General features: G+C 43.3%; 1 protein-coding gene across 7 annotated transcripts in view; it reads left to right on the forward strand.

The window, feature by feature from the left end:
• The window catches only part of LOC139760637 (uncharacterized), a 145745-nt gene that overhangs the window by 57651 nt on the left and 74280 nt on the right, over window positions 1–13814 (forward strand). Inside the window, exon 1 of one of the 7 annotated variants that reach the window (XM_071684050.1) lies at window positions 4191–4329. The exons of 5 other annotated variants lie outside the window; for them this stretch is intronic. The gene's annotated coding sequence lies outside the window, so the exon portion shown is untranslated. Of the gene's footprint in view, window positions 1–4190; window positions 4330–4366; window positions 4482–13814 lie in introns of those variants that run through there. One more of the 7 variants, XM_071684051.1, reaches the window with a different exon arrangement.

Genomic DNA, 13814 nt, shown 5'->3' on the forward strand with positions numbered 1-13814 from the left:
AACTGTATATTTGGTGTATCGAGAGACATCTGGAGGGAGTAATTGGGATGAGGAAAACATGAGAAGCGGGATTATGTTCTGAAATATACGCGGAAAGTGATAGAAATGATAGAAAAACCATTGGAAGGGAATCAACGTATCCAAAAAGGAGGCTTTGAGCTCCTTGACAACGTATAGTGTGAAGGAGCCACCATCAGCAAGGTACATTCGAACCTCATGGTAAACCAACTTGGGACGGACTTGATAAATCAACAGTTGGTGAATTTATGACACCAAACGTTTCACATGACAGAAGTTGTCCTTATTCGAGACAAGCGACCTTCAAGTCAACCAGCAGAAGGACAGGGAAGATCGTACACTTAAGCTTTTCAAGACCTAATCCAAGATAAAACGATTTTAATGGAACTGATGGATTCTCCCGCAGACCTCCCCCACACTGCTACCACGGCGTCCGCATGTGTAACCCAATGTGCAGAGGTAAACACGACATGTTTGCCCAACATTCTTTGATATGAATAAGTTTAGCAGTCAATTACTTCCACCTATCAGGGATGAAAAGGTTTCCTCTCCTCTCAGCCAAGAGTAAACTCGAATATTTTTCCCTCTCCTTACAGCTCACAGGTTCGCTCTAGGATGAGGTACAGGGACGGAGTCCCTCAGCAGACAATTACACAGTTCTGAAAAATATTAGTAACGGTACGTTGCTCTATCCAGAGGGACGGCTATGGATGAAGAGGCCCCTCCCGGTTGCTCTACATTTTCGAGGGAGTTCAAAGTGTCATGTTCTAAGGAAGGGAATCCAGGAAAAAAAGTAAATAATTTTCTCTTTACTATTATCATTGCTGGCGTCTGTGTCCGACCCTTGCGTCTGTGTTCGTCTACTGCTAAGATTTTTAAGGGGACAGCATCTTTTTTTCAGACGACCACCTCGTTCGGAAATTGGGTCTGTATGGTCTATGGCTCTCTCTCTCTCTCTCTCTCTCTCTCTCTCTCTCTCTCTCTCTCTCTCTCTCTCTCTCTCTCTCTCTCTCTCCACCAAACCTTTGGCACTGTCCCTCATGGCCTTAAATCCTCTTATCAAAGCCTTTCTGTACATCTACATTTCTTACCCATGTTGACATCTCGGTGTCCACACACTGTACCTCTGTCATCATTAACGACGTCATCAACGAAAAAAAAGCAAATGTTTGTTTTCCATCAAATTCATCAAGTCCATCAAATACAGCACGACCTTTCCAGCCACATTCCCCTCACGCCCACATCCAGGTACAATGTTGAGAGCACCGAAACCCTTTCCAACCTTTGCAGTCAACCCCACGCCACTCTCCCATACGAAGTGACTCACTTACGCCCCATTTATCCAAAAGAATTCCTTTTTTTAGCTCTTTTTCATCTTTTTTGCTCAGCCTCCATTATCAGTTTAGTCATATATTCACCCAACGCACCATCTGTTGGGTCATGGCCCACTGTCAACTCAAACATTCTATACTCTTTTTTTTTTCTTTCAACTTAATGTGTAGGAACTTTGATTCGATCAACTTTTCTTCCCACCCTCCCTACACACACACACACACACACACACACACACACACACACACACACACACACGGCGCCACATCTTCCTTTGTTCTATCCTTCTACACTCCTTTATCCCTTACGACCTTCCTATTCTCTACGTTTCTCGACCCTTCTAACCCTGATAACATGTCTCTGTCTCTGGCTCCCTTCCTTTGTTCTACCCTCCTCGACTCCTCCATCCCTAACCACATCGTCCAACATAATCTCTCTCTCTCCCTCTTTGGCTCAGCCTCTCCTCTCAACTTAGTCTTCACTTACACACATCACATCCAAATTGCTCCTGTCAGATATATTTTACGTCACTCTCACCCTCTTTACTCTCACCACTCAAGCCACTCACCTCCCAAGCATCCACGGTGGGAAAAGACAGCTTTTTTTTCCCTATGATTTATTTTCTTTAGCGGAGTAGATTTTTTTTTTTTTACTCTTCATGCTCGTCCAATTTTCCAAGCCTGGAAGCTGGGGGTCATGATGGTGACCTTCATGGGTCAAACACACCCACCTGTCTTTTTTTTACGTGAAACTCAAAGATTCTGTATTTGATTGGCGTTGAGTCCTTGAGAACCCCTTCTTTATATGGCTCTTATTTGCCTGACTGTCTTGCGACCTCTGCAGAATAATGAGGGGCGCTATCTGAAAGCTGGCAGCTGGCTATCACAACAGCTATTTTTACATCAGACATAGTATCACACACACACACACACACACACACACCACGATGAGGACCTCTGTGTAGAGTCTTGAGCGTTAAGGAAATGGAAACGATGTGTTCATATTCCTGGTGTGTTCACCAGTCTCCTGAGCGAGAGTCTAGCACAGTGGTGAAGAAGGAGGCACTAGAGGCAGGAGGTGTGGCGTGAGGAATGTGCTGGATTGTAGCATAACAGGTGGTGGTAGCTGTCCTCAGATGGGTTCTTTGTGTCTCTCAGTGGCGTACTGAACCAGCTGCACATCCCACCTTAATTGGGCACTATGACGTGACCTTTATAGGTGCCCTTAAGGGTTAGGTTGAAGGTCAGCCCATCACACCCACTTTAGACTGGGTTACTAGACCAGCTGTCAGGTATTACAGATGGTCTGAGGATGAGCAACAGCTGGTGTGGACCAGGAATTTTTTTTGTCTCTTATCAAGTGCACGTAATGAACCAGCTGAGCAGTGGAGAGGGAGTGGGTAAGCAACAGGTGGTGTGGCAGTGGTGGGTTTCTCTATAAAGCTGGTGAGTGTCGATTCAGCTTCCTGTTGCTATGGAAGTGATGAGAGACGGCAACAGGTGGTGCAATACCATGCAGGATCTCTTTGTGAAAGGTGATGTGTGTGTGTGTGTGTGTGTGTAGATCCAGCTGAGTGTTTCTGTGGAGGCGGTGATGGAGAACAGCTTGGTGGTGTGGCCATCATGGGCTCAGAGATCTGTACAAAGGTAGGGCATTGATCTAGCTCTGTGGGGGATTATGGCAGTGAGGTAGGAGGGAAACCACACTAGCCTGCCATGTCTTTATTTCCAGACTTGGGTTATAGACCGTGTGATTCACGTGGTTGATTCCCTCAAGATGTACGAATTTAAGTCTCTCGACGCAAACTGCTTTCACATCAATCAAGTCTGTCATATGATCATCTTCGTAGAGTCTTAGAGACACACATCTTCAGGAACCTTTAAAAGGATAGTACATGGCTCGCCTTGGCATCCAGACTTTGTGCACAGCGTGACGAGGTAATGCTGTAGGAATATTCAAGGTAATGCTGTAGCGTGACCTGAGTTATGCTGTAACGTGACTCTCCCAGTGACGAGGCATGACGAACTATACTGTAACGCGGCTTCAACTACACCCTAGCGTTATTTGGACTGTACTTAAGCGTGACGAATTGTAGCGTGAGGAGCTATACTGTAGCGTGACGAGCTATACTATATATAACACGACGAACTATGCTGAAACGTGACGAGCTATGCAATAGTGTGATTTGACTGAAATGTCATCAAATAAACACATATAAGATTATCATCATGGAGGGGTGAGTGGGGCCGCTAGAATACTGGGGGAAAAGATTTACTCACTGGGAGAATAGGTGGTGGTGTAAATTATGTCACAGGCTCATATATCAGGCTCATGTGTCGTTATGTTAATCGAGGGAGGGGGAAGCGCGTCTTCTGACGGAACGTAATCTCTCCAGCTGAGTGCACGGATCTCTCATCACTGAGTAAACAAAGATAAAACCGGACTGCAAATGGCACTTAACATATCTCAGTTCCGGGACTTTACACCTGTGTGCGCAAACGTAATCAAGAGATATGAAAATGGGATTATAACAGATTATCTTACATCTGATAAACGTTCATAAACGTGAGTGTAAGTAATCCTGTAAATCTCTAATTTGGAACTTGGAATTCAAGTTGTCTGACGAAGTGCAGCACCTCGATTGGTCAAGTGGAACGGGCTTTGATTGGTCGCTCGAATTTCGTGGTTAAGGTAAAGCGTGTGTCGCAGCCAGGTGTTGTGGGGAGGAGGAGTGAGGAGCCAACACATGCGGTGAGGTGGAAGGTCAAGTGTGTGGAGGAGGGGTGAAGGCCTGAGCATGAGGGTGAGGAGCGAGCAGGTGTGAGGCGCAGCTTCAACAGGGGTAAGGTGCAGGTCAGCCAGCAGGCCAGTCAGTCAGTAGGCCGGGACGGTGGTGGCGCGGAGCACGTACATGTGACTGGCGGTGCCCGCGCCATGGGAAAAAATATTACTTGAGTCAAGATGAGAACTTCGTCATAGGTATGGTACACACACCGCCAGCTTGACTAACAAGTAATGGAACTGATGCTACTGGAAGGTAGAGTAGTTTTGGCTGGTAGGTAGGCCTGCTCCTTGCTCGGGGAGGACCTACTAACGTTTACAGTTGACAGCAAGTCGTCCAGTCGTATCATGTAAGTAGCACATCATTGCATCCACACCATGTCCTTGAGTGCGATGGTACGACCCTTGAGTGCGACGGTGCGATCCTTGAGTGCGACGGTGCGACCCTTGAGTGCGACGGTGCGACCCTTGAACACATTGGCAAAACCTTTAACCACGACGGTACAGTTCGTAATTATGATGACCCGGCCTTTGACTTAACCTAAAGATGTCAGGTCAAAGGTCGGGGTCATCATGCCTAGGGTAGGTGCCATTGTGTTCAAGGATTACAGGGGATGTCTTCACTAGTGAGTGTTTGTCTGTTATCATACTCTCTGATACACGAGAAGGCCAGTCTGTAAGATGAGGCATTAGTCCCTTAGATGCAAACCCTCTTAAACTGTTTTCACCAGTCTGATGATCAATATTCTCCACTCGTTCTCATCCTTGTGTTTTGTTTTTTCCTTCAGTCTCATCCTTCTTCATTCAAACGACCTCTTGATGCCCTCAATCCAGCTCAATCTAGCACGGTATACTGGTTGTCTTCCTTCAGGGGTTTAGTTCAAATTATTCTTGGCAGATTATATTGTTTTCTCCATTGTTTGTTTGTGGCCATACCATTTTGAGGTTGTTCATTTCATTGATTCCTCATTGAGAGTAACGTTCAACCTATTGTTTCTCATTCATTCTAATAACATGTCTAATTACCCTGAGCGTTCTCATTTCGGCACTTTGGACCTGTGATCTTGTCTTGGTCGTAAATGACCATGCATTAACTTATATATAAGAACAGGTCTTAGAATGGTGGTATATGTTACAGTTTTGTATTTCTTGGTATTTGGTAAGCTCCCTCCTTCAGGCTTGTGCCATGAACCAATGTTGTCACGATTTATATAATGGAATTCAGCCCACTGGAGTCTGGCAAAGACCCTTTGTGACCTCTGTAATCCTTTTGCGCTACAGCTAACAGGATGAACGTGGGGTATACAATAAACTTGTTGGTGTTATACTGGTACAAATAAATCAAACCCTCCCTAGTACAGCGGGGCTGGAGAGAGAGAGAGAGAGAGAGAGAGAGAGAGAGAGAGAGAGAGAGAGAGAGAGAGAGAGAGAGAGAGTGATGGTATAGCAGGATCTTTCACCTCCTTTACTACGCTACATACATGTAGGAAGCTCAAGACAGGTTGACAGAACAGTATCACAGTTGTGTTATTCAACCTTCAGTGATATTTACATTATACATTTATGGTTCTAGGTAGGACGAGGTGTGTGTGTGTGTGTGTGTGTGTGTGTGTGTGTGTGTGTGTGTGTTTGTGATGTGTACCTTATACATGAGAGTGGCAGGTAACATATTTGGTGCTGCAGCCAACGTACGATATATTAGTGCAGTTTGGTGAGAGAGTTTCAGTCCTCAGCTGTCTGGGGCAGGACAAGATGAATCGGAAAAATTCCAATTGGATCTTTTAAATCTCACAGCTCGAATTTTTCAGCTGAAGTGACGCTCATATCGGGAAGGACTTTGCTTAAGGTGTGGTCATATATGGTCCTTTGAGCCAGACTATGGACACTTCACCAGATGCATATAAAGACCTTGAATCATATTCTCGAAGTAGACGTGAGGAAAATAAGGTTGATCACATGTTCTTTTTTTTTTTATCATGATAATCAAAAGGTCACAGAACGACGAGGGGCAAAGGTCACGTCCAAGAGATTCTTGACCTCTGATCGCTGTCACCTGCCTTGTTCATGTATGTTCCTCAAGCCTCAGTGTTAGCCAGAGGCAGTCCTGCTTATGGTAAGCGAAAGTTAACACCCTCCCTGAGCCACGGGTAGCTGGATCCCTCTGCACGCTGTGAATTACCGACTGTGTGTGTGTGTGTGTGTGTGTGTGTGTGTGTGTGTGTGGGGTTGGGGGGGGGGGAAGGAAAGATGTTGACAAGGACAGCAGATGTCAGGTGAGTGATACGTAAGGCGACTCATTCCTTATGGAACAGTTTAGAAAGGTCAATATCAGCGTTTTTAAGGATGATTTTCCTCTATACTGATCAACATATCGGCACACAGGCTTGTAGGATAGTCTAAGACGAGGACGGTGAGCTTGTAAACATGCACGTGAGGCTTGTGGCTGAGCAGCGGAGTGTGTGAGGGTAATAAAGGACGACTGTAAACACTGGGAAGGATAACCTCTGTGCTCAGCAGATGGTGAGGTCGGTCATCCGTTGAGACAGGGGAATATCTCATGTTCCTCAGGAGTCTCTTGAAGACCTGCTCTCTCTCTCTCTCTCTCTCTCTCTCTCTCTCTCTCTCTCTCTCTCTCTCTCTCTCTCTCTCTCTCTCTCTCAGTGATCCGGGGATAGAGGAGGGGCGTATCTAAGGGAAATAGCGCCTATGGCAAACAATGAAATTACGTCCCCTGGCTTGATTACAAATGTACGCACAGTGGATGTATATAAGAATATATACAGTGTAATTATAAACTGCTAAAGAGTTAGGCCAAACTTAAATTTATATAGACTCTTAAAGACTTAAAGACTTATTTGATCAAAATTGTAACGTAGAAACGGTAATGTAACTAATAGCAAAATATTACTATTGATGAAAAGTAGGCGATTTTTTTTATCTCAAAAACCAAACCGTTAAAAATGTCAGTCGGGCAGCAAATGTCAAAGAACAAACCTGTTGAGTGGCGTCCACCTTCAAGTGGCGCCAAGGGCACCTGCCCTCCGTGTCATAGCCTAGATACGCCACTGGGGTAGAGTCCTCTACGTACCAGTAGAGCTTAACTTGCACATCAGAAGATGAAGTGATCAGTGATGGCCATAATGTTCTAAGGTGAGGAAGCTGCAACTTATGTGCAGAAGGAGGTGCTCGCACAGAGGAGGAAGTTCTACACACGAGATGTGGTAGGTAGGACCAGCCTCAAAGAGGGACGAGGTGTGTGTGTGTGTGTGTGTGTGTGTGTGTGTGTGTGTGTGTGTTCGTATTGATGGGGAATAACAAAAACGAGTCATATTACTCGTAGATTTATGACCCTGGAAGTACCGATGATGTGATGAAGGAAGGGGAGATGATGGGTATAAGAGGCTGGACGCGTTGCTGACAAAGTAGATATTTCATTTTTTGGACAAGTTCTAAGGCGGAGGGAATGTTGGCGCGTAGAAACCAATAACATTTTCTTTGAGTGAGTAGATGGGATGATCAAAGGTGAGGTTGACCACGGTAAAAAAGGAGCCGTGTTTTTACAAGCGTTCTTACCTATATTAGTTATCGGTTCTCAGGGCTGGCAGAGCTGGCTGGAAGAGGTTGGTTGGCAGGGGCTGGCTGGCAGAGGAAGGCTGGCAGAGCTGGCAGGCTGGGTAGCTGGCTAGTAGGGGCTGGCTGTTAGAGGAAGGTTGGCAGAGCTATATATATATATATATATATATATATATATATATATATATATATATATATATATATATATATATATTCATTCCCATACGAAACTGTCAACACCTCTCCCATCCACTGCCTTTCAATGTCTGGATATGAAAAACTGTTTTGAAAAATTATTTTGCCGTTTTTTCCTAAGCTCGTTGAACGCTATTAACGCCTCTGCAATCCTTTCAGTGTTGTTTATCTTTTGTATATTCATTCATGCCATTCCCTTGTCTGTATTGACTGTTCGATCTGGAAATCCATGACTGATGTGTCCACAAATATTTCGTCAAATTATGTATATATATATATATATATATATATATATATATATATATATATATATATATATATATATATATATATATATGTGTGTGTGTGTGTGTGTGTGTGTATTTCCCACTTAATACTTGTTCTCAGTTTCCCACCTAAGAAAATGGTGGTATCGGCAATATCTCATTTGATTCCCTTCTCTTTCCCTATTTTTGGAAGGTGGTTATGCAGGAGGGGAGGAATTCCGTTCGCTCTCGTATAGATACATACATCAAGAGCACACACACACACACACACACACACACACACACACACACACACACACACACACACACACACAAATATATAGATAAACACACACATAAGCCATGCTGTTACATAGACAAACAAACAAATATAGATAGACACTCTTACACATAAACCATACTATTACATAGACAAACAAACAAATAAATCAAACATCCCACGAAACAAAACAATAGAAAACAAAAACAAAACTTGCCAGATGTCCCCTGAACGAGAAGACGACACCCTCCCACCTCCTGACCCACTGTCTTGTGCCTGACGATGAATGAGACGAGGGAATGACCTGAGATATGGGTTGTAGGACATCTTACAATAGTACGGATGATTACGTTGGCACTATAGACTAATGCGGTTTTCTGTTGCAGGTAAACAGTTCTGGTAATACGTATGAGCTTAATGAAGAGACGATGAGGTTAACCTTATTTTATTTTGGAGCAAGTTTATATATAGTTGACTATCATTCATCATCTGTGTTGGTGGTCATCTATCACCTTTATGTTAAGTTTCTTACAATCGTATGAAGATTCATAGATAAAAATGTATTATTCGCATCATTGACAAAGACACATAGATACAAAATTGAATATCACAGTTACAAATGAATGATTACGTATAAAAGACCCTTCAAGTACATTAATCAACACCCATGCATTGTTCTTTTATCAGTATGTTTCAAAACTCTAATGGCTTTTATACAGCCTTATTTATAGGAAGCAAAATGCTTCAGATATTAATTATGAATTTCACTCAATTCATTTATTTCTTTTTGGAGGACTAAACGTTTTTACAATGCTTTTTTTCATTTATTATTTTTTTATCCTGCAGCTAAAGACATATTAACGCTGAACATTCTATGATAGTCAGTTCAATTTTGTCCAGATTTGAATGCTTTTCATCTCTGTTGTAGTATGATGGTGGGTATTGTAGCGTGACGCTGGCTGTTGTAGTAGTGCGAGGTGGTTTTGTTGCAGTGTGACGCGTCTTGTCATGAAGAGCCTCACTGCGTCACTCTACGTAACATTTGAATTCTCGATTTACTTGATGGATTTAGGAAAATACAAGTACAAGGGAGAAGAAAATAATTGTGGAAAATGTACTTAAATCATAAGACTGAATGATGGGACTTAGATTTTACCACATGTTACGTAATGTCTTCCCATTATCAAACTGTAGTACGATTAAATCAGATAAATGTCCACAGATAATACGATTAAATCAGATAAATGTCCCCAGATAATACGATTGAATCAGATAAATGTCCCCAGATAATACGATTAAATCAGATAAATGTACCAGGAATCGTGATCTATTTTAGATCTTGGTGATAAAATAGCACATGATTTCTCAGCTTCCTCATAAGTGAGGGGTCGAGGTTTGATCTGGAATTGAAGCTCGGAGGAGGGAGAGGCAATTATCGTCGTGATCAAAAGAATCCTCACAATTGACAACACTGAAGATGCTGGCAGTGATAGGTGGGCGGGTGTGGAGGGGATGAAGACACCAGCGAACGTTGCCACACAATTGAGACGTTCCCTCTCAGTAAGAAACGTTCACAGGTCTAAGAAACGTTCACAGGTCCCTGTGTCTTTACGGGTGACGTTTTCCGAGGTATGGTAGTCGTGAAGAATACATAAAAAGGACTTTTTTTTTTAAGCAAAAGACGACAGTCGTCAAACGCTGCATCACGGTGTGCTCGAGCGTTAAAACTGTATCGAAATCCATTTTTGGAGGGTCGAAGTATTTTCTGAAGACTTACTTCTATAGGGATGTCCCACATCTATATAACTCTATGATTTCTGTTCTTTGACGACCACGTTGTCTGCACATTTCTCACATTGTCGATCTTGTGAGTTAGGTATGGAACTCCTTGGTTTCCCAACAATGAATATCTACTCATTATTTTCTTTCCGTGTCAAGATTCGTGCTTTGGAGGAGCCAGGGAGACAGGAGTGCTCCTCCTGGAGTGATCGTGGTGTGTTGAACACTCCTGATAGTATCCTGTGGGATGTGTGGTTTGTCTGCCTCACTCCTTCCCAGGATGTGTGTCCTGCGCGTCGCACAGACTGGCCGGCTGAAGCGCGCGTATCTCCCCCCTTAATATCTTCAAACAGATTCCTTGAGGAAGATCATGTGTTTTTTCCTTTGACAGTCTAAGAAAAGGTATTTTTCTTCAAGATTATCTACAAGCCTTCGTACTGAAGTCACTGATATCCAATATTCATTTGACTGTTTGCCTATCGGTCTGTCTATCTATCTATCTACCTATCTATCTATCTATCTATCTATCTATCTATTACCTATAACGTAATGGTAGTGCTGGGAGTTTTTAGTTCATTAGATGGAAAACTTTCGCATGATCTGGCTGGTTCTGTCATGCAGTTCTCCTGTCATTCAGGAGACTGTACCATCCTTTGCATTGCCAAGGGGTGAACGATCAGTTATAAAAGTTCCTTGTCACGAAATCATAATTATGATGACAGGATACTCTCTCTCTCTCTCTCTCTCTCTCTCTCTCTCTCTCTCTCTCTCTCTCTCTCTCTCTCTCTCTCTGGGTCATAGTGAACCTCTGGTTGGATCGAGCGTGAGGATGGGAGCGAGTGTGGGACACATACACACACACACACTTCAACTACCCAGTAGTCCCTCCCTACACCTCAGCGGTAGTGATGACACACAGGGAGACACACTAGACGCCTCCGACGATTGATTTACGTGGTAATGGCTGGCACTGTTGGCTCAGGTGCCCCTGGTCTGGCTCGTCAGTGAATCACAGCAGCAGGTATATATATATATATATATATATATATATATATATATATATATATATATTGACGTTTGTGTGAATAAATTGTACATTTCCTTTTCCATAGCCAGAGGTTGAACCATTATGTGACATTCATTTTTTCATTCATTTTAAGCTAAAAGTTTGTTTTCTAAATTGTTTCTTACATTTTTCATATGTATATATATGTATGTGTGTGTGTGTGTGTGTATGTGCGTATGTGTGTGTATGTGTGTGTGTGTGTGTATGTATATATATATGTATATTATCCCTGGGGATAGGGGTGAAAGAATACTTCCCACGTATTCCTCGCGTGTCGTAGAAAGCGACTAGAGGGGACGGGAGCGGGGGGCCGGAAATCCTCCCCTCCTTGTATTAACTTTCTAAAATGGGAAACAGAAGAAGGAGTCACGCGGGGAGTGATCATCCTCCTCGAAGGCTCAGAGTGGGGTGCCTAAATGTGTGTGGATGTAACCAAGATGTGAAAAAAGGAGAGATAGGTAGTATGTTTGAGGAAAGGAACCTGGATGTTTTGGCTCTGAGTGAAACGAAGCTCAAGGGTAAAGGGGAAGAGTGGTTTGGAAATGTCTGGGGAGTGAAGTCAGGGGTTAGTGAGAGGACAAGAGCAAGGGAAGGAGTAGCAATACTCCTGAAGCAGGAGTTGTGGGAGTATGTGATAGAATGTAAGAAAGTAAATTCTCGATTAATATGGGTAAAATTGAAAGTTGATGGAGAGAGGTGGGTGATTATTGGTGCATATGCACCTGGGCATGAGAAGAAAGATCATGAGAGGCAAGTGTTTTGGGAGCAGCTGAATGAGTGTGTTAGCGGTTTTGATGCACGAGACCGGGTTATAGTGATGGGTGATTTGAATGCAAAGGTGAGTAATGTGGCAGTTGAGGGAATAATTGGTATGCATGGGGTGTTCAGTGTTGTAAATGGAAATGGTGAAGAGCTTGTAGATTTATGTGCTGAAAAAGGACTGATGATTGGGAATACCTGGTTTAAAAAGCGAGATATACATAAGTATACTTATGTAAGCAGGAGAGATGGCCAGAGAGCGTTATTGGATTACGTGTTAATTGACAGGCGTGCGAAAGAGAGACTTTTGGATGTTAATGTGCTGAGAGGTGCAACTGGAGGGATGTCTGATCATTATCTTGTGGAGGCTAAGGTGAAGATTAGTATGGGTTTTCAGAAAAGAGGAGTGAATGTTGGGGTGAAGAAGGTGGTGAGAGTAAGTGAGCTTGGGAAGGAGACCTGTGTGGGGAAGTACCAGGAGAGACTGTGTACAGAATGGAAAAAGGTGAGAACAATGGAAGTAAGGGGAGTGGGGGAGGAATGGGATGTATTTAGGGAATCAGTGATGGATTGCGCAAAAGATGCTTGTGGCATGAGAAGAGTGGGAGGTGGGCTGTTTAGAAAGGGTAGTGAGTGGTGGGATGAAGAAGTAAGAGTATTAGTGAAAGAGAAGAGAGAGGCATTTGGACGATTTTTGCAGGGAAAAAATGCAATTGAGTGGGAGAAGTATAAAAGAAAGAGACAGAAGGTCAAGAGAAAGGTGCAAGAGGTGAAAAAAAGGGCAAATGAGAGTTGGGGTGAGAGACTATCAGTAAATTTTAGGGAGAATAAAAAGATGCTCTGGAAGGAGGTAAATAGGGTGCGTAAGACAAGGGAGCAAATGGGAACTTCAGTGAAGGGCGTAAATGGGGAGGTGATAACAAGTAGTGGTGATGTGAGAAGGAGATGGAATGAGTATTTTGAAGGTTTGTTGAATGTGTCTGATGACAGAGTGGCAGATATAGGGTGTTTTGGTCGAGGTGGTGTGCAAAGTGAGAGGGTTAGGGAAAATGATTTGGTAAACAGAGAAGAGGTAGTAAAAGCTTTGCGGAAGATGAAAGCCGGCAAGGCAGCAGGTTTGGATGGTATTGCAGTGGAATTTATTAAAAAAGGGGGTGACTGTATTGTTGACTGGTTGGTAAGGTTATTTAATGTATGTATGACTCATGGTGAGGTGCCTGAGGATTGGCGGAATGCGTGCATAGTGCCATTGTACAAAGGCAAAGGGGATAAGAGTGAGTGCTCAAATTACAGAGGTATAAGTTTGTTGAGTATTCCTGGTAAACTATATGGGAGGGTATTGATTGAGAGGGTGAAGGCATGTACAGAGCATCAGATTGGGGAAGAGCAGTGCGGTTTCAGAAGTGGTAGAGGATGTGTGGATCAGGTGTTTGCTTTGAAGAATGTATGTGAGAAATACTTAGAAAAGCAAATGGATTTGTATGTAGCATTTATGGATCTGGAGAAGGCATATGATAGAGTTGATAGAGATGCTCTGTGGAAGGTATTAAGAATATATGGTGTGGGAGGCAAGTTGTTAGAAGCAGTGAAAAGTTTTTATCGAGGATGTAAGGCATGTGTACGTGTAGGAAGAGAGGAAAGTGATTGGTTCTCAGTGAATGTAGGTTTGCGGCAGGGGTGTGTGATGTCTCCATGGTTGTTTAATTTGTTTATGGATGGGGTTGTTAGGGAGGTAAATGCAAGAGTCCTGGAAAGAGGGGCAAGTATGAAGTCTGTTGGGGATGAG

Source organism: Panulirus ornatus, chromosome 37, assembly GCF_036320965.1.
Source record: "Panulirus ornatus isolate Po-2019 chromosome 37, ASM3632096v1, whole genome shotgun sequence".
Lineage (NCBI taxonomy): Eukaryota > Metazoa > Arthropoda > Malacostraca > Decapoda > Palinuridae > Panulirus > Panulirus ornatus.